This window comes from Amblyomma maculatum, chromosome 6, assembly GCF_055883805.1.
Source record: "Amblyomma maculatum isolate TAMU_Amacu chromosome 6, ASM5588380v1, whole genome shotgun sequence".
NCBI lineage: Eukaryota > Metazoa > Arthropoda > Arachnida > Ixodida > Ixodidae > Amblyomma > Amblyomma maculatum.
The window spans coordinates 17685487-17713065 of NC_139349.1; the positions used below are offsets into that span (position 1 = coordinate 17685487).

General features: G+C 46.8%; 1 protein-coding gene and 1 long non-coding RNA gene across 2 annotated transcripts in view; both read right to left on the reverse strand.

The window, feature by feature from the left end:
* LOC146185175 (uncharacterized) overlaps positions 1-12518 on the reverse strand; it is a 33706-nt gene extending 21188 nt beyond the window's left edge. The window contains exon 1 of the long non-coding RNA XR_014707776.1: positions 12431-12518. This is a non-coding gene — a long non-coding RNA (uncharacterized LOC146185175). The remainder of the gene's footprint in view (positions 1-12430) is intronic.
* LOC146185173 (neural cell adhesion molecule 2-like) overlaps positions 1-27579 on the reverse strand; it is a 484255-nt gene that overhangs the window by 342658 nt on the left and 114018 nt on the right. The window lies entirely within an intron of this gene.

Sequence of the window (27579 nt, forward strand, 5' to 3'; positions counted from 1 at the left end):
AGGCTCTATGAGCCTTGTGTCTGTCACATAGCTGACGGGCCGAAAGCGACCGTGGAAGGCGGCGCCCCTATCGGCCCAAATCCTTCTCGCGTTACGAAGGTCATAAGTTCTGCACTTTCATGTTCTCTTTCCCTTCTCATTCAATTTCGCTCCATATAAGGAGTGACCTTCTTCTAATGAGTGGGCCACTTTAACATCATATTCCATCAGAAAGTTGACAACATAGGTAAGATGACGAAAACAAAAACGACAAAGGATCAGACAAACTCCTCTTCTTCCCGATGAGGTCCGCCCTATCCTCAATTATCGGACAAAGAAATGTAAATCACACTTCCATCACGTTACTTTGAAGTAAAGTGCCGCCCCCCCCTCCCCTCCCCCGGTTTTTCCCTATCTCGTGTCGGCATCTTTGGACAAAAGAACGGCGGGCCAAGTGCTGCCTGGATTTAGGAAACCTGCTTCCGACACGACCGGACCGCACCAAGAGAACCCAAAACGTTACGGAACAAAAGAGCAAAAAAAATTCGCAGCTCGCGTTCGCCTCGCAAGTGCTATCGATCCTTCTTTTCTTTTATTGTTCGTTCTTTTTCTGTGAGCGCATAATCAGCACTTATTTGTTTCCTTTCCGTGCGTTCCCTTCTCCGGCCGTAGACGGCGATGGGCGGGAGCGAGGCATTAATTACACGGCGGTTGCCATTAATCACGTCAGCTACGAGACGCTTGAGCCACCTCGGCGGCGGTGGCGTGAATCTTTCGCTCCCAGCATCCTCGGCTCTTTGTGCTGTTTGCTGCCTTTCAGGGCTTCAACATAGCGTTCTCTCCATCTCTGCGCACCATTCTCTCTCCTCTTCATCGTTATCTATAGCCTCCACTTCGTATCTTTTTTATCTCGAGAGACAGTGGTTCGTGGCGGTAAGGTCTGATAAATGAACGGCCCCGTATTTACAAAACGGCCGCGTATAAGGGCACAGATGTGCCCATGCCGCTCTTTTTATCGCTCCCTTTATCTGCTTCTCTGCTCTCTTTGAGGAGAGAAAGAAATAAGAGATTCAATGCGCCGCGGGTCCCTTCAGTACCACTCTGCCAAAGTGGAACCGCGGTTCTGGCTCTGCTCTCAGCGTTTCACACACCGCGCTGGAAGAGCAGCTGCGGTCCATTAAACTCGCGAGGTTCATCTTCCCCGAATTCACCTGTCGGTGCGAGGTCACTACGTTCTCGCAGATGAAACGGAGTAATAGCAATGGTCATTCTTTCTTGCGAGTTTTTTGTATAGGCATCCTAATTAGCGAGAAGACATGTGGCGCCGCCGAGGGGTCAACTCTGCGAACACACGCTGCCCGACCGTGTCACGGTTAACGCAACTGCAAACCTACATCTGAGAGCGAAGAGATGTTGGGCTCCCTAAAGTGGGGGGCCAAAATAAAATAAAAAAATGCGGAAAACCGTGTGAAGCGACACTGCAACGTACGTCAGAAGCTCGGTTTCGCTTGAAGCCTACACTCAGCGACTTTACATGCATCCACTCGACGTCGCTACTGGGGCCAGTTAACTCCACCGGCGCAACCTAAGCACGTTATTCGCGCTAGGGAAAAGCCAGATTTTTACAGATATAAGTGGGCAATTTTGGCGATCTGGATGGAAAATTGAACGCGCTAGTACACAGGAAAGCAATCATGATGCATACATTTGTTTCCCTAGACGCAAATCAGCCCTTGTATAATCCTAGTCGCAATTTTTTTTTTTTTTGCGTTATAGCAATCATATGCGCACAGACTGGCGGAGACATTTGTTATGAACATACTATTGCAAGTATAAATAGTGGAAACCTGTTGCTTCGGGATTTCCAAATCATTAAAAGCAACCCCACGTACTCGTACTTCTCCCATTTTGTTGCTGTTATACAGCGGCCCGCGATAGCTGGCTGCTCTCTTCGGATAACGCAAGTGTGTAAGGGTCTAGCTTTGAACAGCAAATACAAATTAAACAGCGTGCAAGAACAATGTAATTATCAAGGGCGCTATGAGCTTGCTTGGAGCTAAGATATTTAAAGTACTGAGAAATAGCGTTTTTGGGAGCAACAACCAGAAAACGACTTGCTCAAAAACAAAATGCCCTCCAAATAAGACCGGTGCTTTCAACAGCACGACCTTTGCGACGCATAAATCAGACTTACGCCAGGCGACAGCAGTCTCACACACGAGTATGGAGCCCCACCAACAAGGCTTCCTAAAATGGACGCCGCTAACAGCGTACATGCATCATGCAGTGAACGGTCTGAAGTGACGCAGGACCTATATCACGAAAAGGGCGGGCCGAAGCAGCGGCGACGGATGGCGGCCCTTAAAGGCTTGGCGAGGCCTGGTGGACCGCCGAGGAACGGACACCGCACGTGACAGAAACGGCAACATACAAGCGTGTACAACGCAAGAGCGGGAAGAGGAGACCGGCTGCTACGGCGAATGCTGGCCTGGGCTCCCGTCGTCAGCCTGCACCTAAACACGCGGTCTTCTGTCGTGACGAGTGGCGCATCCAATGCAGGGCTTCTCAGACTGCCGGAGAAGACGAGTACGTGTTATATGCCCGTAATAGGAATACTGGTGCGCTTATCCGCTGTGTATACGGGATGCTGGGAACATATCCTTGCTAGCCACAACTGGACACCAGCGTGCTTTTGTACGGCTGACTCGCGTCTCTGGAACGATCAGTTCGCGCATGGCGCAATTAGCGGCGCTGCTAGATGCGGGGCTCAGTATATATATATATATATATATATATATATATATATATATATATATATATATATATATATATATATATATATATATATATATATATATATATATATATATATAATGCGTAGGAGGGTTTGTGCACAGCTGCCGCCCTCACTAATGATCACGTGCAACGTGACGCTCGCAGTATAACAGGATGTTCCACATCCTGTTATACCAGGATGTGGGCATAAATACTACTAACACTCTTCTTTTAGCAATACAATGGATAATAAAATTGCTCTCGCGTTTTTAACACACTTTTCTGTGAAAGCCACCGCGCCTACTGACGTTTTGAAGCAATGAGGCTGCAGACGCGGTGTCGGCTGTTACCTGCCTGTTTGAGATGCGGATACAAACGCAGTGGCGTTTCATGCGTACAAATATGTTTAAAGAACGCAGGCGCCGATTTATTTTCCCTTGCGTTGCTGAAAAAAAAAGGGTAAGTAATATTTTAAAATTTCTGCCTGTGTATTAGTTCTATGGCCTCACCCATCTACTGCATCGGGGCAGAGGGGTGCTGCAGTCGTTTTGCGATCAACTCACACCAGATCGGCGATCGATTTGGCCCACTTCGTACTGCGGAGATTTCTAACTGTCTCTATCTAAGAACGTTGAGTAGAGCTAACGCTCTGAAACAACGCGCAAAACGTATACGGAAGTATTGGCAAGCTATTTCGTCAAACCCAAAACAGCTGGAGACATGCCTGTTAGTGCTAGAGGTTTCGTGCAGGCTCTCATTAAAGACTGAGCCTTTGAGAATTGGTTGTTAATTACGGACGCCTGTTTAACGATACTCCGATGATACTTTCCCACTGCTTGGTACTCTACCGTGGTTCTGCATATTTCGGTTACCCTCAGTTAATTAGCGGTCAGGCAAATAGCTTAGACTCCTACACTGATTTTCGTGACCTCTTTATGCCTATTTCATACTCTAGAATTATAAACATCAGCCACTAATTTTATGTGACTGGAACAACACAAATTGCACTTCATGCAATTCGACTACATTTTGACTTCATGCGTCAAAAAGCGCATTTAATTTATATTTTAAGCAAAAAATATGTCCTTCAGCCTTCAGCGAAAAGCCCTCCCACATGCGCACGTGACGACCCGTCTTCGGCAACTGTACGTAAAGAAAACTGTACATATATTTCTTCCGGTGGACGCCATTCGGACAAAGGTATCCCGAATGTATAGGGCGGCGTCTTATTTGCCGCTGCTTGAAGACCACGCTGACAATGTCATTTTTTTTTTACATCGTCTAACAGAATGAGTTTTTCAACGTAATACTCAAATTATAAGTAACCAGTCAGTAACTGCTAACAAAACAAAACGATGTGTCACTTAAGAGCACCATCTCATCTTATGTACAGGACATATGTTTGTATACCTCAGCAAGGGAAATTCGCAAATAAAGACACGGACGAGAAGGGAACAAGGAACTGCAATCTACAACGATCACAAGCAGGAACACCCCATGAAGGTGGCGGTCGACCAAAGATCAGACTGGCGGTTGCACCCTATATTCATAGTATGGTGGCAGCCACCATATTCATAGGGTGTCCCAAAACCTCAAGGATGCAGCCAATCACTACGGTGTGCAGATGTATTTTTCTACACCGCACGCAAGTTGGCTTCTTTGTGCCCCCGGATCGTCTCCAGAAAAACATGCGTGCGAGAATGCACGAAACGTCACGCCACTCTGTGTAGCAGGAATTGGGGAGGGGAAGAGGGGTAGGATATGAAATCCCTCTGATATGCGAAAAATGGCTGAACAGGCCGTCGTATAAATGAACGACTGAGGGAGCATCAACTTTCGATGAATTACAGGAAATGATCCAATATTCTCTGAGTCATATTGCAGCGCACGCTTTTTGGCTATTCCTGATAAGACATGCCGGCCTTTGCTGGCTACAGTCAAAATCTTGAAGCACAGTCATGACCAGATGCCCGTAAGCTGACAAAGGCATCTTTCATTGAGAGTTCTGGTGATACCTTCGTACGCAATGTAACAAACTATAAAAAAGAAAAAAAGTTGCTGGTGTGTGCTATATGTAATGATTTGACAGACATGAAGCTATCAATATGTGAGTTTTTATCAATGAAGTGAGTTGCGAGTGTGCGCCCCATGCTTGCACTGTGCTCTCCCGTATATTTATTTGCGCCTTTCCCTTGTTTAAGTGTATACAACCGACTCGCCCAAAAATGTGCGATCTTATTGTGGTTGTACCAAACTCACTTTCGGCGATTCCGTGTGTTAACGATACCTAGACACAAGAGTTTCGGAACAACCGCTTGGCATATATCACTTCACTACACTATATGCGCCTACCAAAGAAGTGCAGGAATTGGAAATGATCTCTGTCCTCCACCTGCTTCCTCACCGTCATGATGGAATTGTTGAGGAGAGTCGCAGGAATTGGGGACTAGCGCGAATAGGGTTATGTGATTAATCTTCTAGCGCCGTGCAGTCATTCATCGCTCTATAGGCTAATTGCATACCAAAATTTACCATCTGTTTTAGCCTAAACAGTACAGTATTCATTTGGCTTTTTTTTTATACGGTGACGTAAGCTTACGAGGTTATCTTACACATGTACCAGCGAATGTGTTGATGCAAGTTTGAAGACACGATTAAAGAATTTCTTTTCGTTAGGTAAGCATTTTATGCGAGTGTTATACCATGGCGCATAGACGTTAGTAGGAAAGCTGAAGGTAGCAATGAGTTTTCTCATAAGTTTGTGTACTTTGATAGCAAACATTTCTCATTTAGTTTCAACAGAAGGGTCCTCAAACCAATCGAAGAAAAAGTCAATAAATGAAGAAATATGGTTATTGACAGATTAAGTTGGCTCGCTTGTATTTTGAATGATCTTAACTTTCTTAGTGATTGCTTCAGTTCAGTTCAGTTCAGTCGTGTCCGACTCTTCGTGATCCTATGGACCATATCAAGCCACGCTTTCCGGTCTCTCACTATCTTCCTAACATCACAGTGATTGCTTACAGACGTGCATTAATGAAGAATGAGAACATGGAGTAATCGCCGAACATTCGTCTTGAGCAGATTAATTTCGTTAACATTTCTCATTTAGTTAAAAAAAAATAGGTCAACACAATTGCAGAAAAAGTCAATAAATGAAGAAATATGGTTATTTACAGCATTAAGTTGGCTCGCTTATAATTCGGATGATCTTAACTTTTTTAGTGATCTCTTACAGACGCACATTATTGAAGAATCATAACATGGAGTGATCGCCGAACACACGTTTTGAGCAGTATTATTTATGGTTAACGTAGACTCGGTGATTCTCGTCCGGTTCCGCGGTTCCGGAAAAATAAACAATAAATTCTACACTGCAGACGTATCCATGGTTAACCTTAAAAAAAAAAAAAGATAAAACTATCAGTACGTTCTGTTCCATAGTTCACCGTATACAACAGCAGTAACTAGTCCTCGAGACTAGTTGGAAGCACAGATCGCCGCTACAACGCTGAAAGAAAATTGGTGCCAGTCGACTTAGCACCGAGGGCCGAACAACGACGTCACCGAAAGCGGGACCACGTCCAGGAGAAAATGAAAAAGAGCTAGAAAGAACGAGGGCGCGGACGGCACGGAGTTCATTTTCGTAGCCCGTAATATCCAGGAAATAGCGGCGCAAAACACCGTGGCGCGCAAATGACATCCCGAGGGCCAACGTGAGCATAAACCCTATTTTGTCCTCTTTCGTATTTTTATGGTGTAATGGGGAACGGCTGCTCACAAAAGAGGGAACAAGTAAAACTGCGCAGCTACAAGGAAACCATTGACAGCGCCGAGAGCCGCTTGCTCTTCAAGTCACGCCACACAACCGCCGCGACCGTAATGCGGCAACGAGGCACCTTGTGTCGCACGGCACGCCGCGGGCCTCCGTCCTCGTGGACGACGGTGCCGGAAAAGAATCGCTTTTTGACCTGCGACATGCGCCCATTGTCACTGAAGGCTGTCTTTCGAGCGCAAAGAACTGAGGGCAAGGAAACAGGTGCCATTTTGTGTCTTCTTATTCCCAGGAACCGCACCTGCCGATAAAATATTTATGCATTGCTTACGCTCTAGGCGCTGGCAGTCTTTACTGCTTATTCGTATTGAAATTAGCAAATGCAGGTAAACCTGGGAGGCACATTCAAGGCACAGAGCCAGTAAACCGGTACTAAGGCGTTAACCCTTACTGCGGAAAATCTTGCTCCGGTGCTGTGATTGCTGTCAACGAAAAAGCCCCAGTATGCCTGTCGCGGACAGTAGTCAGTAGGTAAACAGCCGGCAACGCTATACCTATGCCACGCAGGTCGATTCTTACAGCTTAATTACGTGGCTTTTCATATCTATGCCGGGTGCTCTTTCATATAATGTGGTACCCTGCGACTACATGATGACGAGTATGCGCAAGGTAATAAAATAATAGATGCACAAATTAACAAATCGCTGCCTGTAAGCGAGCGAGGCTTCGCAAAGGAAACCGCCGAAGGGAGCCATTAACGCTGGGACGTCATATACCCAACAAGAGCGTAGCTTAAGCATCCCTCAAATATTCCATAAAACCCATTATCTATTTACCTTCCGTTCCAGTTTGTTGTATGGTAATGGTCACAGTTGTTAGTTGACGAATCCTCCGCTTTCAAGCGTTTGTGCCAAGGACCGGTTCAATGGCTTATTGGCGACCGGACCTCAGCATTGGATGCGTGATGCAGTCAACGGTTACGCGGTCCATGGGTACTGCGAGTAACGACGGCCATCGCCGGCAGCGGCACTGTCTACCTCGAGATTTCTGTGATTGTATTCCTCGGTGCTTTCCTTTTGACGCTTCCGTCATGCTGGTTTTACACCAAATTAAATTAAGAAGTACGTGCGCATTTAAAAACAGCTGTTAATTAATTATGACCCCTGCACTTCTTTAAGGTAACAGAGTGCATGCTCTTATGAGTGGGTGATTTCAAGGTCATCTGGTATTGCCGGCACACGGGAGAGTGAATGAATGGACTTGCCCCTCTTCGTCGATATACAGTGCTGTATCGCCTTGATATTGTGTGGTACCTGGCCCAATACTATTCGAAAAGGAGTTAAGACTCCCATCACCCCGATCATTTTATGCGGAAACTACAAATGCGAAGTGTAAATATCTATCCACAAACAAACTGCAAAGTCACAACAAAAGCTCCTTGACCGCGTAATTGCTCCAGGAGCACTGTGAAGCAAGGTTGCAGCGAAAATAGTAAAAAGAGCACATACACACGACAGCGCCGCACATTTTAAACAGGTATTTTACCCTAACCATCGAAGAATATCAAGGGTGGAGGGGGACGCATAGAAAGAGGCAATGAAAACGGAAAAAGTGTAGTAGACCACGCGTACATTTTCTCGAACAAAGAGTTGCTTTGGCGAGCTCCCATAGGTTCTATTTTTTGTGTTTAGGTCCTGTTGTGTTGTCTCTTTTCCGCCAGTCAAGAGCACCGATTATATTGGCTTCCTTTGCAGCAGTATGTCAGTAAAATATAAGTTAAACACCAGTGAATGTCATGCGCGAATGTGTTTTTCTGTCTTCGTTACTACAGAGGCCCCATTCCTCATACAGCGCGCACCCATCTGCTTAATTCATGGGTGTTTAATGACGCAACAATGGCCACTGCAGGATACTGGTCCCCGGTTCGTCACTAAGCATGCGGAAATACGCGTCTCTTAAAGATGCACAAGATCGCGCCCACCGATTCCTCGTAGCGGATGAAGCAACGGGCTGCATGTTTGCCTCTGGTATACGGTGCATATTTCTCCGAAAAACGAATGCCCCTCTTGGACTGGACGCCACTTCGTTTCGCCTCCATCGAACCGCAGCCGCCGTGGTCGGGTTCGAACCCGAGTACTCCGGCACGTTAAAGATCCCCAGGTGGTCGAAATTACTCCGTAGCCCTCCACTACGGATCCCCTTTCTCTCTATTCACTTTCACTCCCACCTTCCTCCCTTCCCTTACGGCGCGGTTCAGGTGTCCACAGAGCAAGTGTGACAGATATTGCGCCTTTCCCTTCCTATGAACCAACCAACCAACCTTTTGGACTGGAGCTAAATTGGGCACGGAAACTAGAGAGCAACTCCTGCTTCGTCGCCGGCCGGCGAGAAGTTCTGCGTCTGCGCCTGAAGTCGAGTAATGTGGCAACTTATGGTTCCATGATATACACATGAGAGGTGGCGTCAAGTAAAGTCAGCTGAAGGCTACCGCAACCCTCTGTTCAGGAGCGATTCCCACTATTTGCCAAAACGTGATCGATACTCGTGGGATTCAGGAATCGCTGCAAAGTGGCTTTTCTGGAGGAGAAGACCGACAAACTTCTCAACGCGTTTAGAAATCAGCAGTCGCTATAAAGTCTCGTGCGCTACGATATTAGTGGACAAAAAAATGTGGGGGGTTTGATTATGACTTGAACCCAGTGATAGAGGGAAAGCTGTGAGTGTTGCAGCGATAGCCTCTGTAACACTGCTTTTTCAATCCTAAGCGAGCGAGATCTGCCATATTCCACAATGATCCCGCGAGATTTGTTGTCTAGTTTGCCTGCCATCTCCAATACCACACTTGAACGCGCGCCAAAGAACGAAACGCGGCAGGAGCGAATGGTGTGCCATCCAAACAAGCCGGAGAAAGTGTGACAGATACTGGGTCTTTCCTTTCCTGTAAACCAATTCTATTTATATGTAGCACTGCAACGAACGCCGATAACCGGCAAATGATGAGAGGCAAACGATAGGAGATGAAGGGTAGGCATTCGCCATTCTCCTCTTTAAAGAGACCCTCTATTTTTTTTATGATTTGGTTGGTTGGTTGGTTGGTTCACAGGAAGGGAAAGGCGCAGTATCTGTCACACTTGCTCTGTGGACACCTGAACCGCGCCGTAAGGGAAGGGAGGAAGGTGGGAGTGAAAGCGGAAAGAGAGAAAGGGGAGCCGTAGTGGAGGGCTACGGAGTAATTTCGACCACCTGGGGATCTTAAGTCAAGTTTTCAGGGAAAGGAAGGCGCCTTACACTTTTGGGTGGACACCTAGACCTAATCGGATCAAGGTCATGTTTTCAAATTTTTTCTTGTAAATTGTAAATTGATTTTTAAGACAGGAATGACGCAGTATCTGTCAAGGTCGCTTGAAGGTCAAAATTGGTGCCATTCGAAGACTGGCTTTACCTAGCGTAGTGAAGTTTTCGCTTCAAAAAGTGTGATGTGCAGGGGCGCGTGCCAATTCAGAAATGTACACGCCATGCGCTTGCCTCTATGCACGTATGTCACGTTCGCTGCGTCTCGTACGCTGCCCAACAGCGGGCAAAGCGGCACTGAGCCGCGAAGCCACACCTCTGCTCATTAGTGCTGTCGCTAAGTTCCAGTGACACGGGAGCATTCATCGCGGCCCGCGGAAATTTAGCCGCGGCATGCGCGAACAAGATCGCGGCTGCCGCGGCGGGTCGTTAACCACGCTGCTGATGGACGCAACAGCGCCGCCGTGGCAACCGCCGGCGTGCCTGGCAGCCACCATTAGAAGGACAACAAGAAGAGCAAGGCCGCTCCTTCCGGTGCCCGAACATGCATCGCATCGGCCTCCGTCGAGTGGCCGGTCGCACCAAAGCGAGCATGTTTGCCGACGGGAAGCTTAGCGTGTCTTACACCAGTCGAGCCGGCATAGTGGCTGCCGCCGTATCATTAGTGGCAGTTGCAGCAGCAACGTAAGTGGCAGGAAATTCTTGCATTAGAAAGTGCACGGTGAGAAACTCGCGCTTAATTACGCAGTGCTGGTGCGAGAGCGCGAGGCGTTGCGCAAGCCTTCCCGCCAAGCGCCCTCTGCACTACTTCTGCCACCACCACAGAGGAAGTGTCGCAGTTGCCTTGCAGACAAAATTGCTTTCGAAGAGGACAGCTATGCGCTAGCAGCAAAGTAATCCTTCAGAAAAGCAGTGGTAGAGTTGAGAATTCTCAATTATACCCGGAAGAAGAACGGTCAACCGTCCGAAACTGTTGGAATAAAATAGATAATCGGGAAAGTTGTGTGACATCCTGTTTGAATTTAACTCTGCCCCATTAGTACCAAGCAAACCAGGTCTATATATATATATATATATATATATATATATATATATATATATATATATATATATATATATATATATATATATATATATATATATATATTGCTACAAAAATATACCCCCACGGTGTGGCGAAGTGGTTACGGCGGTGTACTACTGTTCCCAAAGACGCGGGATCGAATCCCGGCCTCGGCGGCAGCTTTTCGATGGAGGCGAAAAGCAAACGCGCCCGTGTGCTGTGCGATGTCAGTGCACGGTAAAGAACCCCAGGTGGTCGAAATTTCAGGCGTCCTCCACTACAGCTTCTCTCATAGCTTGAGTTGCTTTGGGACGTTAAACCCACAAACCAAATCAAACCAAACCAAACCGAAATATACTGGTAGTAAGCGCACTGAACCTTTCGGGGCTAGTCGCAAACGCCTTGGTTTACAACCGAAAAACTAAAGAAATACCTCTCTCTTGACCTCTTTTGCATACAGGACCGCACTATATGAAAAAAAAAATGTCAAAAACTCGCTGCCATCGAATAAAGACGCGACGCATGCTATTACAAACTTCGACAGTCATACCCGTAACCACAGGAAGCATGACATGATGTCGAGGTTATTAACGGGCGCCGCCGACGCGAGTATATTAACCACGTTCTGCTGCACTAAAGTTCATGAAAAGGGCAACGCGTGCTACATTTTGCGGCTATTATTCTGAGATATCAAGCGCGCTAAAAAGGGGCGCTCTATGCTGAAGATATGGCTATTAGAAAAAGAAATTTAAATCAGAAGGTGTGACACTGTACATTATTTATCCGCGACGCGCCACTACGCTATATTTTCTAAGGTATTGATCTACTCGACACGAGGTAGAGAGAGACCGCTCGAGCACCTACCGTAGCGACTGCACTTTACTGGTGATAAAATTAAAAAAAAAAAAAAGAACATTAACAATGCGCTATGCGATCCAAGTACACGTTAAATAAAGCTAGGAGGACGAAATTAATCTGAAGTATTGTGTTAGAGGTCTACAGCGGTGACTCAGTGGTTAGTGATCTTGGCTACTTAGCACGAGAAGCCGGGTCTGTGTCGTTGTTTCGGCGGAAGCGAAACGTAAAAGGTTCCCGTGCGCTGTACAATGGCAGCGCTGATTAAAGAGCCTCAGGTAGCAGAAAATTGCTCTGAAACACTGCACAAAATCTCTTATTCCTTCTTTCGCTGCTCCATCCGTCATCGCTTCCGTCCCGGCGCTCTTCAGATGTCCGCCAAGCAGTGAAGTAGTTACTGAGCCATTTCATTTCCTCCAAAGTGATTTTCAATATTCATTTCCACTGAGGTGTCTTTGATAGCCCGTGTGCGATTTGGGTAGGGTAATGCCGCGTACAAAATCTTAGAGGGTCGATGAGGCATGACATACACGTGACTTTCTGAAGTGCTATAGGCACCTTTTGTGGAGATGTCATGGCACAACATATCGCTGACCCTCATAGCCTGTATGCTCACTGGGACGGCATGCTCCCGATAGTGTGTCATTTCTACCAGCTTCGAAAATATATTAAATTAGGACTGGCCAGCTTACCTGCCTCTGTCCAACGATGCGTCTACTCCGTTCTCGGCACAAAATAGTTTCGTCCTCAACGCGCAAAGAAGACTCATCGATAAAAGCACTACTCTATTCGCTGAGGCGTTACAAGCGTAGGGCAGGCGTCTGCCAGAGGCGCGAACTCTTTACGACCTGCACGAACTGGGAGAAGCAGCGCTCGGCACGCCTCCATCGTTCCGCCTTCTTTGACACCGAGTGGGTGCTTATCGACCACCACGGAAACAGCGAGCGAACCGCTCGAGATAGGGTCCGTGTCGTCCTGGGGGCGATCTCTATTCATCGCTCACTTCGACACCGACCGAGTGCGAATGATCGCAAACCGGCATGAAATCGCAGTCTGCGCGAGGAATCACGTACGGAGGCAGGCTCCTTCACCTATCCATCACGTAATGTGTTTTGGCTGACGGCAATCAGCAGGACAGGGCTCACATTAGTACGGCTGCATACGCCATCACGCTAACCGGCCATCAGAAAGCCGACTTGGCAATTAGGCGAGGAGAAGAAGGGGGAAAGGCCGGCCAAAGGAGGAGAGAAACTGCAGCGGCCATAATTTCCGCCTAAGTGGACACTTCCGGCCCCGGCTTAAGACCGAAGGAGGCCCTTGAGAAATCGCATGCACCTAAATGTGGCTGGGGTGCGGCCGATCCCTGGCGCAAGACAAATGCCGCCTTAAGGGCATCGACATCGGCGTAGCGTGCCGCTGCTTTCAGCGAGCTCAAACGCGTTCAGCTACCTACGCTTCAGAATTAGAAACAGTGTTGTACGATATGACAGGAAAGTAGGCGGTCAGGTGAAAAATATCCAGAGAAGAAATTCTTGCAGGGTCGCAAAATAATACGCTGCACTTACTTGCCCTTGGAATGAAATCGATATGTTCCTCTCAAAGCCACGCAAAAAAAAAAAAAAAAAAAAAAAAAGAAGAGGTGCAGGATCACATTCGCATTATAAGACCACCTGTCGCTTTCACGTGCGCTCTATAGGGAAGCCGTGCATCTCCAGGTGAAAGCAGAAAACCCCCCTCTTTCGTCGCAATGCATTCAATTAGGAAATGGTCGTAAACTTACGAGTCACTTTTTCTCGATTTCACCGCGGGTTGCAAAGATAACGCAAAGGGCATACTTCAAGATTAGGTGATTTTAACCATGAAAATCTCCACTGGATACAGCGCGGCACTAACGACTGCCTGCCCTTTTCATTAAAAAGAGCGCTTTCATGCATAAACTCAATTCCATATCATGAACGTGCACATAGTCTAGAGGGTTACTGAGTAGGTGCGCCCAGCTTTTTATTTGCCTCCTTTCTTACTTACGATATGAAATCGAGTTAGTTCTCACAAGTCTTTGTTCAATTTCAAATATGGATTATAGCTAGTTCAGCGATGTCTCACCGGTGACTGTGTTTCGGTCCTGTCCCGCGGTGCAGCTTAGGTAGGGCTGTTCTGGCTCTAACAGCTATTATAAAGTAACAATGGACATGACGAACCGAAAGTAAGTTCAACATTGGCCCCGAAGCGTCGCTGCAGGAAACCCATTTTGTATACAGACCCCACCAGTGCCCTTTACCATGGCCTGACCGATGTAAACTGCTTAAACAAATATCAGAAAGTGGCAGCTCTGCCCACTCGGCGTGAGCTGTAGCTTCTCGCAATACTTCAAACGTGCACTTTTCGCCTTGATTTGTGTCTGGCATTCAAATGCTAAATAAATTTACCCAGCTACTTGAGATAAGTTCCCCAATTGGCTAATCAATTATATCTGTCAGCAGAAGAAAAATTTCTATTCATCTATATTGGCGGACAACTCTAGGGAAAGGAGGGGCTCGGATGACATGCATGAAGGGCCGCCAACAGTCAGCCAAACCACAACAGCAGCCAGCGATACCACTAAAAACATGCGAGAACGTTTCAATTTTCCTTTATTATTCATGCATGCTGTAGGAATTCAATGCAGTCTTTGTTATCAAAGCCAAAAATTAATAATCAGAAACGTTCCCGTACGCTTTCCGTGGTTTCTCTAACTGCAGGCGTCCTTCATGTTTCATCTATGCGGTTAGATGTGTTTCGCCATTTTCCCAACCATATACAGAGCCATGCGATTATTTAAAAACACATCCGTGAATTTTATTAGCCTGTAGTAACAACAAAAGTTGCGTGCCGGCCCGGCAACACGCCGCTGTGAGTACGGGAGCTGCCTCTTCCAGGCGCTCTTGCATCCCCACCTGTGGGGCTCCAGCGGGAGCAGGAGGCCGCAACGCCTTCGCGTTGCGGCCGTCGCTAGATCTCACGCTCATGGCTGTCAGGTGTGCCTACACCAACGTTGGCTCACACTTGTAGTGCGTAAGGCGCAAGGCTCCGCTGTTTACGATACTACGAGAAGCCAGGCCGCAACAAGTCCGCTTTTGGCGATCCGCACATCCACAAGGCCGCGCTGCTCGGTATTTTTCGTGCGTGCCACCGACCCCGCCTTCTCTATTTGATTGATACCAATTACGCTAGGTAAGGCAACATAGGAGGTGGGGCAGCGGGTGCAACAAGTAACAAGGAGCCTTGGGGGAGGGGGCAGGACGAGAAGAAAGATGGCTCGGTACGGCCTTTGACCGGCCCTTCGATGCCGGCGTCGGGCTGTTCCAGACTCAGATGCCGTATTTGATGACGCAAGCAAATTCTGCGTGCGAGGCGGCGCGATAAAGCGTGAAGCGCGGCGCCTGCGGAGGTGAGTAAGAGGAGTGTGCACACACCATCGGGAGCCGACACTGACAGGAGCATAACCGGCCGGTCAGGGGCGAAAGGCTCGCATCGCTAAGCGAGGGTTGCTGGCTGAGGGCGAACGGAGGAGACTTGCGGCTTCATGATCTTCCCTGGAGAGCTAAATGCGTGCACGGCTTACGATAGCGGTAAAAGCGTGAAATGGAGCTGTTTTCTTCTTCGCGAGGGTAGAGGACCTTTTAAAAAAAGATGAAGTCAGAAACGGAGCGCAGAGAGTGCGAAATCGCAGGCTTGGAGAGTTCATTTTATGGCCGTTTTTCTGAAGAAGACGAGTAGTGCACATACATATAGATACAATTGTCATGATACAACTGTCCGAAGCCATCGTCCGCAACGGAGGCCAATTCAATTTCTTGCGCCACTGCACGGAATCTCCCAGCTGGAGGGAGCAAGTGTAGGATGAGGGCTTCTTGGAACAACACGCGGAGAAGGGAGCGGAAAACGGCGCCGATAAAATAAAGCGCTGTCCTGAGCGATTCCGCAAGGAAGGCCCGTGATTAGAGATGAGCGAATGCGGCTCTCTCGCCTGCCGGAGCAGCGAACGCGGCTGTCTTATCTCTTGCCTGAGCACACATCCCTAATTGCGAAAGCACCCGTGGCGGCGGCAGCAACCCGCAACCCCCTAATTAGCGTGCGTAAGTAAAAGAAGATGTTTCAGGCTCCGCTGCCTTCGTGCCCTGTGGGAGCGGACGAGCCCCTCTACGCAAACAGAGGCGCCGCACCTACACGCGCGGCCACACGACGGGCGGCGCGCGTCCCAACTAACAAGCGTGACGTCTTTATGATTCGAGCGAGATGCATGCCCCGTCATGATAAGGGTTGCATACGCGAGCGTCGTCGAGTATTATTGAGCGGTGGCCACCTTCTTGCAGCGCCGACGCACAGATTGAGCCTCGGAACAAATACGGGGGCGAGCGGCGAGAAATGGTGGGGACTCGAAGGTCGCCTGCCGGGGGCGCGGACGGGCCTAATCTTGCAGAACGATCGCATGTTGATACAAGCAATGAGCCGCCCGTCCGCTGCGCGGGCACCGCACCTTCGCCTCATCGCACTCCGCGCGGATCATTGATCAGAGCAGATTCCGGTGATCTCAGAGATAGCTTTGCGCGACAAGCTTGCGACGGCTTCGCGTCAGCGCCCCATGCGCCGAGTTCTGTTTTGCGTTGCTGGATTCCACCATAGCTGACGCATTCTAGGGCCATCCGTGAGATCATTCACTTATCAATGCTGCTGTTTCACCACGGCGCTCGTTTGGGTCTCGCGTAACCGTCACAGCGCCTTATTTGGGCAAACATTCGAATTCTGAAGGCAGCAGTTGAGACGTGTGGTCGAACGTCGGTGAGCAGCACCCACTTCTGCACTTAAGAGATTATCACTGGCTGTCGAAAACCAAGTCACTACATTCACGTGCTTTGTTCAAAAGCCCAACCCGTCACACGGACAGGACGAAGTCGTTATAAGCTCTGGTCCAATGATAGGAAGCCGCGTGGCGCATAGTCACGTAGCCGAAATGGCCGCTCACTGTTAAAAGTACTAGACGTAGACTTCCTCCAGGCGCTTTGTATCTGGTTTTGCTGGAAGTCGTCCTTATTCATTTCTATGTTATGATAGTTCTTACCAGAGGGATATATTTGTAGATCTGCAAAAAGGGAAACTATGGCACCGGTAAATACCTGATGCATGACATGCAACACCATGTCCTTCGAAGACGACGGCACGCGCATGGTAGAACAATGCCCGTGCATAAACTATTAGGAAGCGCGAAAGTACGTTGATAAAGCTGGTGAATACATTTACCATGTAGTCATCAATGCTTCAGCACAAGTTCAACGATATATATTATAGTCGTTTTACCCCAAGGACAATGTGTGCCTGCTCTTTCGAAGTAGTCGCCAAAATGTAAAATACCATGTAAACAGCGTAATCATATCATCCCTAAATGCTTCAAACTTACTGATGGTAGTTTAACAAAACTTGAAGTTGGGCTAGATGGTGCATTGTAATTTGACTGAAGATAAAGCGCACGGGAAGACGCACACAAGAGAAGAAGACACAGGACACGCGCTAGACACAGAAGAAGACACAGACACAGGATTAGCGCGTGTCCTGTGTCTTCTTCTCTTGTGTGCGTCTTCCCGTGCGCTTTATCTTCAGTCAAATTACTGATGGTACACCACGGGGTTTCTCCAGTGCGCAAAAAGCAATAGGATCGAGCGCAGCGGGAACCTAAGGGTTCCCGCCTAGCTTCGCCTCGGTACGTTCTCCAAAAGCACACGACCGGGTAAGCCGCGCGAGAACCGACCGAGCAAGAAGACGAGAATTTGCGCCGTCTCGCAGCGACAGCCGACGACGCAGGGCTCTATACTGGGGGAGTCACGAGAAGTCCGCTAACTGGGTGCCATAGAGCATGGCACGCTGCTCGGACACCGCGTCGGGACGGCAAGCCGCCGCTACTTCGCATTTGTCTGTCACCGAGGTGAGAGGGACAGTAGCGCCGGAACTGTAAAACATTTCATCAGTTCTGCGTTCGAAAAGACGGCAGGCAGGCGCCCGCCCTTAGTAACCGCATTATGGACAGGTATTAAAGGGAGTTTTCTCGGACGGCAGTCCGGACAGCCGCTATAGAAGGGCATAAAATCGAGTGCGGAGTGAATCCCCGATTTAAGCGATGGTGCCACGTGTGGCTGCTGGGAAAAAGTTCGATAAATTCGGCCAGAACTGGCTTCAGTGACAGGCTAACGTTCTGTTGTTAACACAGAGATAAAAACAAACATTAAATAGTACATGGTGGAGCAACTAGGCATACCGAAATCGTCGTGAAGCAGCCGTTACATTACACTGGGTGCCTGTTTTCTTACTCTTTACAGAATTTTATCTCAGATATTGGGAGATATACCTCGATGTTGTCCGTGCGGATTGGCAGAACATTATATGCTATATATAGAGCTCAATGACAGCACGCATATGTAACTAAACTTAGCTAATAAACTTTTCATTCCTTGCGTTTAATGGCCAATAATATAATTTGAATTTTAAGGTTATCAACATCAAAAGTGAGCCCTCTTTTTAAATTTTTTGCATCGCTGGTGTTGGTTGAAATCGAACGAAAAAAATAGTGAGCTCACTGAACCTTCAGGTGCGTATTTCTCCATTCGTATATTTCCAGTCGCAATACTGATTAAGAAATATTAAAGGGAAATTCACTTCTTATGTTGATAGTCAATTTCGCAATGTGCTATTGCCTTCTAAATCAAAAGCAAAAAATTTGATTACCTACCTTTAGTGAATTGGCTAAACATAAAGCTTCATAACGTACCTAGTATCCACTTAGTATCTAAAACCCATCTACAAAGATCTACAATTCACTAAACAGGTACAAATATGTAACAACTAAAACCCATAGAGTAGAAAAAACAAAAAACAACTATTCCTTTCAAGCAAAGCGCTAACTGGAAGATAAATAAGAATGCATAATGAGCAGCAGACTTACATTTGATGCGCATCTGAAAAGTGTTGAGATGTCAAAGGAACTCACCTGCAAAAATAGGTAGAAAAATAGACGTTAAGGCTTGAAATTTAGTTGTTTCCAAACGTGAGCGTGGCTTCAGCGATAACAGTTTTGACGCCAGCCCATGAAACATAGGTGTTCTTTTTGTGTAAACCACCAGTGAAAAAAATCTAATTCAAATATTTAACGAAAAGGAGACTACAATATTTTTCACCCTCCCCGACGCGAGGTGACAGCCGACGCCAACGAGAAATAAAGCTCTCAAAGACCGAAAAGGTAGCCGAAAGATTGAACCCAATGGCTAATCTATCAAGCCAATCTATCAACGCTAATCTATCAACGTCATCATCACAAAACAACCAAATCCGGACACTCCCGGAGAAGTAATTTCCGAAAATTCCGATGCTGCGCGGGCTTTTTCACATGGTATTAGTGCAGAATTATATTTCGCTGCTCCGTCGCCTCTTGTTGCGTTTTCTTTCCAGTCATTACAAAGCAGATGAACACTGGCTTCTTCTATCCGCATGGGATAAACGTGACCACAAAACAGCGCCAAAGAAAGGCGGCAGACTAACCGCAGGGCCGCCTTGGCTTTAATACAAATCTAATTGAAGTTCAATGAAACTGTCCGAAAATAATTTTATGGATAAACTTATGTATGTTCATGTCTCTTCAGCTGCAGAAAAAGATCATTTATGGCCACACAAATTAAAAAAAAATATATATTTTTCTGCCGTTAGGTTCTAGCTTATGACGTCCAAAATGCAGAGGCAAAATTTCCGGGAACTTTGAGCAGGTTGAAAAAAAAAATTAGGTTGCTTGCGTGAAAAAATCTAAGCTTTAGAAAACAATGAAACGCACGGTTAGGACAGCATGGATTCATTCGCTAAAAGCACGAACATTATACCGGATGTCCCAGCTAACTTGAACCAAGGGTTACAAAATAATGTATTTGAGGTAGGTCAGTGAAACCAGTTGCATACAATTGCCAACCTCCTTGTGCACCACAGACAATTTCTGTTTTACTATTACTTAATTAGCTAATTACGTTAATTTTTCTAACTTTTTAAACATTCACCTTAGACCAAAAATGTGAATTGGAAAGTTGTAAAGCTCCTTCAGAAACCCCTATTCCATTAATCGCGATAAAGAAAAACTCACGTGTATCTTTTTTTCCGGGCTCAAAAGAAAGCCCGCGAAATACAAATAATACCACGTGACTAGCGCATTTGAGCACCACGATTGTGGTGCTCTCAGTCGGGGTTTGAGCGAACGAAAGAAGCTGCGGCCGTGACCCGACGGTCCGGTTGCAGCGGCAGGCTGAAATGTTGGCGATGGTTAGAGCGAGCTCGAGCTCGCCCGTCGCCACCGCGACCTTGGCAAGGACTGCGCACCCCAGCAGCCTATGTCACGACAGGCGGATAACGATAGATTACCGGCAAATGAAGGTGCGAGCGCGAATTTGAGTCTAGTCACATGATGTCATCTCGTCCCTTTACCCAAGTCTGTACGCGCAGATTCAGTGGCTGATACCTTATCGCTCATACGTTTGTCGTGACGTTCTGTGATGGGAGAGAAGGTGATGCAAAGGCCTTATTAGAATCTCGGTGGTGTTGGCTCGCCGCGCTCGCTGCTACTTGCACCGTCACATGGGCCAGCTGTTTGACGCGGGCGAAGAAGCCATCGCAGGCATATCGGCCTGCTGTTTTAACGGGGCAGAGGAGACACGGCCACAGCTAATTTCGTTCGCTCAAACCACGACTGAGAGCACCACAATCGCGGTGCTCAAATGCGCTAGTCACGTGGTATTATTTGTATGAGCCCGGAAAAAAAGATACACGTGAGAATTTCTTTATCGCAATTGATGGAATGAGGGTTTCTGAAGGTGCTCTACAACTTTCCAAATCACATTTTTGGTCTAAGGTGAAAATTGAGTAAATTAGAAAAATTAACATAATTAGCCAATTAAGTATCTGCAAAACAAAATATTGCCTGTAGTGCGCAAGGAGGCTGGCAGTTGTATGCAACTGGTTTCACTCACCTACCTCAAATATATTATTGTGTAACCCATGGTTCAAGTTTATCGTGAGAGGTTGCGGCCAATTACTGCACCAGGGTGGCCAACTCCTGTTCTGGTGAGGGAGTGCGTTGCCGGAGGTGTTCACCGGCATCAGGTCGCACCCCAAACCTGTTTATGCAATTCCATCGACACGCGGATTTTTTTTTTTTTTTATCCGGTGGAGAACTGCGCGGCACCGGGATGTGAACCCCGGTCCTCTTGCATGCGAGGCGGATGTACTACCGCTGCGCCACCGCTGCAGCCTCTACAGTAGCCAAAGTAGTCAGGACCGTAATGAGATTGGGGGTAGGGAAAAACCTTCAGACGTTCCACCAGTGACGAAGGACGAGGTCAAGAAAGCATTAGAAACTATGAAAAGGGGGAAATCAGCTGGAGAGGATCAGATAACTACAGATTTGCTGAAGGACGGGGGGGGGGGGGGGGGGGGGGGATATCGTGTTAGAAAAACTGGCCACCTTGTATACGCAGTGCCTGGTGTCATCGACGGTACCGGAACCATGGAAGAATGCAAACATTATCCTCATTCATAAGAAAGGGGACTCTAAGGACCTTAAAAATTAGAGACCAATCAGCTTACTGTCTGTTACGTATAAGGTATTTACTAAGGTAATCGCTAATAGAATCAGGACAACCTTAGACTTCAATGAAGCAAAGGATCAAGCAGGGTTTCGGGAACGGTACTCTACTATCGATCATATCCATACCATCAATCAGGTGATAGAAAAATGCTCGGAATATAACCAGCCCTTATATATAGCATTCATTGACTACGAAAAAGCATTAAAGCATTTGACTCAGTTGAAACCTCGGCGGTGATGCAGGCATTGCGAAATCAGGGGGTAGACGAGCCGTACGAGAAAGTGCTGGAAGATATATACAGTGGCTGCACAGCAACCATAGTTCTACATAAAGAAAGTAACAAAATTCCCATAAAGAAAGGTGTTAGGCAAGGAGACACAATCTCCCCAGTACTATTCACAGCTTGATTAGAGGCAGTATTCAGAGACTTGGAATGGGAGCAGTTAGGAATAAGGGTTGATGGAGAATGCCTCAGTAATCTGCGATTTGCTGATGACATTGCCTTGCTAAGCAACTCGGGAGATGAACTACAAATAATGATTGATGACCTAGACAGGAAAAGTAGAAAGTAGGCTTGAAAATCAATATGCAGAAGACTAAGGTAATGTTCAACAGCCTCGGGAAGGAACAGCAGTTTACATTAGGTAGCGAAGTACTGGAAGTAGTAGGCGAATATGTCTACTTAGGACAGGTAGTAACCGCAGGTCCGGACCATGAAAAGGAAATAACAAGAATAAGACTGGGATGGAGCGCATTTGGCAAGCACTCGCAGATTATGTCTAGCAGCTTACCGGTATCGCTAAAGAGGAAAGTATATAACAGTTGCATCTTACCTGTACTCACCTATGGCGCTGAAACGTGGAGGCTAACCAAGAGAGTTCTATTTAAGTTGAGGACAATCCAGAGGGCTATGGAACGAAAAATGGTAGGGGTAACATTAAGAGATAGGAAGCGTGCAGAGTGGGTCAGAGAAATAACTCAAGTTACCGACATTCTAGTGGAAATTAAGAAGAAGAAATGGACATGGGTAGGACATGTAGTGCGAAGAGAGGATAACCGATGGTCGCTTGGGGTAACAAACTGGATTCCAAGGGAAGGAAAGCGTAGCAGGGGGCGGCAGAAAGTTAGGTGGGCGGATGAGATTAAGAAGTTCGCAGGGGTCAAGTGGATGCAGCTAGCACAGAACCGGGTTAAGTGGAGAAATATGGGAGAGGCCTTCGCCCTGCAGTGGGTATAGTCAGGCTGATGATGATGATGGTTCAAATTAGCTGGGACACCCGGTATAAGCCTTTAAATTTATCAGATCATATATAAGCAGGCTTAGACCCATATCCGCCTATCTAATGCACGTGCTCCTTTTTGCAGTCCACGAATAAATCCACTACCTTAATGCTTCTGAGTGTTTAAGTCACTTTTCCCATCTTGCCAATAATATCCATCTCAGTGTGATGACTCTTACCTTTTTCGAATGATCAACCGAAAAATGGTTTTGGTGCAGCCACAACCCATTCAAGAGTGCCGCGCCACGGATATATTTGTCAATCCGTTTGTTAGCACTGCCTAACGCGCTACATTTTTCTTCCCCTCTACATGATACTTTACTTGCGTGTGATTCGAGCTGAGTAAACGTACACTTATGTGGTGTCGCGAAGCTTGAAGTGAGGCAGTGTCAGTTTAGCTTTGCAGCTCTGGAATAATACGGTCTACAAAGGACGCATTATCTTGATTTTTTTGCTTGGTGGCACTGTTCCTTGCCTCTGAAAAGCATCGACTCATTGGTTGATTCGATGACTGCTCTGAAATAAAATACTTACGATTGGTAGTTGTTGCTTGATTGGCGCAAATTTTATTGGTGTCCAGCCGAAATCGCTTACACGACAACCGATGCCTTGTGAAACGTGTCGCATTGAGATCTTCATGAGTAACTTTACTTGTATACTGCTCGCCTTTTTCTACAAGTGACTGCTTCACACACAGAAAGTACTACCGGGCGTGAAACTGGAGGCGCCGATTTCATACCATTAAGCAACTCTCATGCACTAGCTTTCGCTTGCTCTTCGAAAGTACAAATAACAAGCCTTCGCTGCTGCATAAAGTCCAAGCGTTTGTCTCGTTTTCCCAAAAGTTCACTAGATGGCATCTTCAATATTTAGTTTCAGTTCAGTCGTTCAGTCGTGTCCGACTCTTCGTGACCCTATGGACCACGTCACGCCACGCTTTCCGGTCTCTATCTTCCTAATATCACATAACTTCATCTGCAGTGCCTCGAGGATGCCATCTAACCATCGCGTTCGCTGCCTACCCCTTCTCCGGCGACCCTCAACCTTTCCCAACATCAAATCTTTCTCCAGCGACTCCTCTCTTCTCATCAGATGACCAAAGTAGCTGAGCTTTAACTTTAGAATTTGACCCTCCAATAAGCAGTCAGGTTTTATGGTCGACAATATCGACTGATTTGACCTTCTGGCAGTCCAAGGAACTCTCAAGAGTCTTCGCCAGCACCACAATTCAAACGCGTCAATTTTTCGGCGGTCAATATCTTCAATATATCTCGCATAAAATTATTGCTAAGCCATCCCGAAAACAACCTATGCTACAACAACCAATGCCGCTCAAAAGGAGTCTTGTATTTGGATAAAGCAGCTTATGCGGGCAAGTATTTGTGGTTTTGCGCGGTATTCTTTGTGCAGCAGCGCGTTCGATTTCAGCTATGAGGTATAGCTTTACGACTGACTTATGTTCAGCCTGGGACATGTGTGTGATGTCCGTTCAGCCAATTTGCACATAAGATGAACGTCTGAAAGAAGGTATCTTGACACGCGATGACACAGGCATTCAACTGCTGAAATGGGGGACCGAAGGTAGATCCCGGCGCCGGTGATTGCATTTGTGTGGATACTAGACGCAAGACACTAATATATTATGGGATCTCAATGCTCGTGAAAAAATTACATGTAATCGTGATCATTCCCAGCCCTCCCTTAGGTTGCACTCAAAGCCGGTAGAGCTTTGGGACATTAAACTCCATAAAAACTCCAAAATATGACGACGAAAATCGCGCTCCGCTCTTTCGCTTCACACACTTTAGTGCTTTTCGAAGGAAAAAAAATCAACCTAAACTGAAAGCAAGCGCTCATAAAACTTTAAAATCAAATTAGGGAATTTCCGATGTTTATTTCACTTTCCTACCACTAAAAAAGCTTTAAAAGTGCGTTTTCCAAAACTTTCTGCTTTTATTTCCAGGCATTTAGACCTACACCGATAAGCACCGGGTTACCGCTGCTTCTTAGTGAATGGCAGTGTAGCAAAGCCTCCGAAATTGGAGTGCAAAAAAATCGGTGTCGACGCACGCAGCTTGCTTATGAAATCGGCCGCCGACAACGATACATGCGTTTTCTTTTATTTTTCTAGCGTTCAAAATATTCGTGTTATCGGTACAAGTGCCCTACTTATCGTAAGTATTCCATAGTCTATTCGACACAGTCCAACTTCCTTTTGTCTTCACTGTCCGTTTATTACTATGAACATTAGCACAAGGGCGAAATGACCTTGCCAATTAGGCAATTCTTGGCACCAGAGACAGACTGTACTATCCAGATGTTTTGAATAACAGCAGAGAGAGCTTTTATTTTAACTTTATACTCGCTTTTAACTTTATAGTCGCAAGCAGAACAGCAATGAAGCGCAACTTCAGTCAAGCCTTGATGGTAAGCGTAGAGCAAAATTAGAAGCCCTCGTTGCGTAGAATGAATAATTTTTCTCCATTTCGTTCATTCAGAGAGCCAGCAGTGGTGGCACGTCGCATGATGACATTGCTCAAAACAGTTCTGCAAACTAGTAGCGCGTCAAATAGAAATGAGGATTGAAACATCAGGGGGCCCTCTAGCACGCTGATTGCCGGAATGCAGACTCCGGAAAAAGCGTCTATAGTGAGACATCAGTAATAGGAGATCATGTGCATGGTAGTGCCCGTTTGTACACGCATATTCTCGATGGCAGAGAACATATACTCCGTTTCATACATCAGGTGCAACGCCGCGAAAGCTACGCAAGTAGTCCCCAAGAAAGAAAATGGAGGCGTATTGTGGCCGTTTTGTGGCCGTGGTTCCTGCGGGAACGGGCTCTATTCCGAGAATACACGTTTGCAATAACTTGCTTCACGTACTTAGACATCTTTGCAGTGCGGATCTTATAGAAAAAAAAAATGCGCACCAAAGAACCATTTTCTTAAAAAGAGATGCGCAGCGCGGAGGGCACAGCCAGCGCCATCTGGTGGCACAGCTGGCAAGGTTGCGGGGCAGCGAAAACGCGACGAGAACGAAAACGGCGTAAAAACATACAAATTCATCGAATCCGATCCTTTCTCCCTAAAAAAGGTGCTCTTTATGAAGTTGATCGCAAATGTAAGATGTATTACATTTGCAGACAAAATAACTATTATTTGCTCTCGTCAAGAGTACGCACTATTTTTCATCGCGGATGCGGAGAGCGCAAGCAAGAGCTGTAGCTTTGGCAGTGTTGCACTTGATGTATGAAACGGAGTATAGTGTCACCTTCGAACCGTCTCTTGTGAAAAGGGTAATGTAGTTAATATCGAGGTGAGTTCTGGGTCATTGAGAAGGGCTCCGAGAATAGATGAGGAGGAGGAGGAGAAGGAGGAGGAGGGGGGGGGGCGATGGCGATGGATGGCGAGAGGAGACTAGAAAGTGGGCAGTTTTGTGTAACCGTCATTAGTTTCGCAATCTATCGGATAAATTTGAGCGCAAGCGTAGACGAATACATTAAAAGTAATAGTGCGCAACATGCCGCCTATATCTACGCGTCTCTCGCTTTGAGTTCACCTTAACCTTTTTGCAATAGGCCCAATACTAGATGCAGACGAGGTCGACAACAACTTCGCTGTAAACCGCGCACTTATCAAGAAAAACTGTTCCGCCTGCCTCTACATTACTACTCTGCAGCAGTACACTTTGCGCAACCCGAGGTGGAGCAGATGCGAACACAAGAGTGAAAGACCGGCACAGAAGAAGGATGCTTTTCTTCCAAAGCACCAGAAGCTTAAGACCTTCTTGAAATACTTCAAGAAAGAGTAATGAGCGTGACTTTTGAACAGCTGTCGTCTAGCCAAGAAAGGCCGAGCAGCTGAGTAAGAAATATAAGGAATTTAATCAACCCACAGTGAATAGAGAGTTGTTCGGTAGAGAGAACACTAGCAAAGCGCGTAATAGGAAGCGGAATTGGGGTAGGCTTTCCGAAGTCAGCGGAATGTTTTCTAGATGCGCAGACATGAATTTTCTGATTTCGTCTGCATCACTGCTACCTACCTGGGCTTATTAAATCTGTACAAAATAAAGAATGCAATAAGAATAATGAATGGTGCCACGAAGGACCGTAAAGCGGCAGAAATAGAACCGCGACTCCGATCCTCGTAGTTGAGACATTTCGCAACAGCTGGCCGTCTAAGACCCCACCGCCTAGTGAGTTATAGCGGCGTTTAATGTCGTAATGAGAGGGCTGCTTGCTGGCCAAGGCAGTACATGCACAGAAAGGCTGCAACGAGGCCGACGACCGTTTTCGCCAGATTAAGAGGGAGCGGTTACGACATGTCTGTGCCTAAAAAATAGCAAGAGCTAAAGAAAAGCGGAAGGAGATGTTTTAGCCGAAGCTGCTGGCGAGACACAAATGGCGCCGAAAATTTCCAAACAAGGACGAACTAATCTTCGATACAGCAATCCACAATTAACTCTACACATTAGGCGGCAGACAGCGGCTGTCCGCGCTTCTTGCAGATTACCATTTTTTGAGTACATGCACCGCTTACCCCGGGCACAAGCCAATCACCTCATAGACATCGGATGCAGCTTAGTTACCGAGTTTCGGTGATTCGTCCATGCCGCTTTTCGGTAATTTTTTGTGTGATAACTCTGGCAGAAACCATCCTCTGTATTGTGAAATATCATTCGTCTTTAGACTAGTTTTCCTAGCCCTAGCCGTTGGCAGGAGAATCCAGTGCGAAATACCATGCATAGTCAGGATCAAACATTAATATGGAACAACTCCACGTACCCTTGCAGCTTGCAAGATTTTCTTTCTTAAGGCTAGTTCCCGTGTTAGCCCGGGGTTGGAAGTATTTCCATGATCTACGGCTCGACGAAGCTGATCAACAGAGGAGGCCCCCTTGAGCCATATCGCTT